Here is a 981-nt window from a genome sequence, read left to right on the forward strand (position 1 = left end):
CTACTACCGAGTTACTCACGCACCCGACTCACATTTACCGACAATTCGACCGGAACGCCGCCTTTCCCGTGGGGTACCAACTACAATTTTTGGAGTCAGTCAAACCTCCCGATCCGGGCCTCTACTCAGGTCTATCCTCTTTGATAGGGGAGATGAGCAGGGCCAATGTAAAGTGTTCAACAACAAAATTCATAGCGGTGGCGCATGGACTACGATGGAGCGTACGGAACTGTTGGTATGGTAAGGCCTGAGTATAAATTTGTCGACAACCGGAAAGGGGTTCTCAATACCGTAGCTCCTCGCATTTTGTAATAACTGTCAGGAATGTAAAATCGAACATATTATAATCAATAGTATAATGAATGCAGAATCTGATGATCTAAAAGTCTTTTCCTTTTTCTCGACATATTTATTATTGACATGTAGGTCAAAAAATTCATAGAAAATCCCAGCGCTGTCGCTGGAAAACTCTCTAGTTTTCCAGTGATTCTATTGAATAATTGTACAGATTTTGTTTTTTTTTACTATAGTAATGTTCGATTATACAGGGTGTTTCAGAAGTAGATGTACATCTTAACACCCTAGGATCAGGGGGTGATTCTGAGCAGAAAAGTCCTCTTGCACTTTTTGATCAGACTCACCCCTAAAAGGTTATTGGCAATGAAGGGTGGGCCAATGGGGAGTGATTTTTAAGCGGGCGCACATCCATGTGATATGCAGTATATGTGTGTGTGCCCGCCCCACCATTCTACGAGACAAAAGAGCGCAACGATATTGCTCTCTCTCTCTCTCGGTCTCTCTGTCTCTCTCTGTCTCTCTCTCTCTCTCTCTCTCTCTCNTCTCTCTCTCTCTCTCTCTCTCTCTCTCTCTCTCTCTCTCTGTCTCCCTCCCTCCCTCTCTCCCCCTCTCTCTCTCTCTGTCTCCCTCCCTCCCTCTCTCCCTCTCTCTCTCGCTCTGTCTCTCTCTCTGTCTCTCTCTCTC

The sequence above is a fragment of the Diachasma alloeum genome, unplaced genomic scaffold, assembly GCF_001412515.2.
Source record: "Diachasma alloeum isolate Michigan unplaced genomic scaffold, Dall2.0 Dall_scaffold_01274, whole genome shotgun sequence".
NCBI lineage: Eukaryota > Metazoa > Arthropoda > Insecta > Hymenoptera > Braconidae > Diachasma > Diachasma alloeum.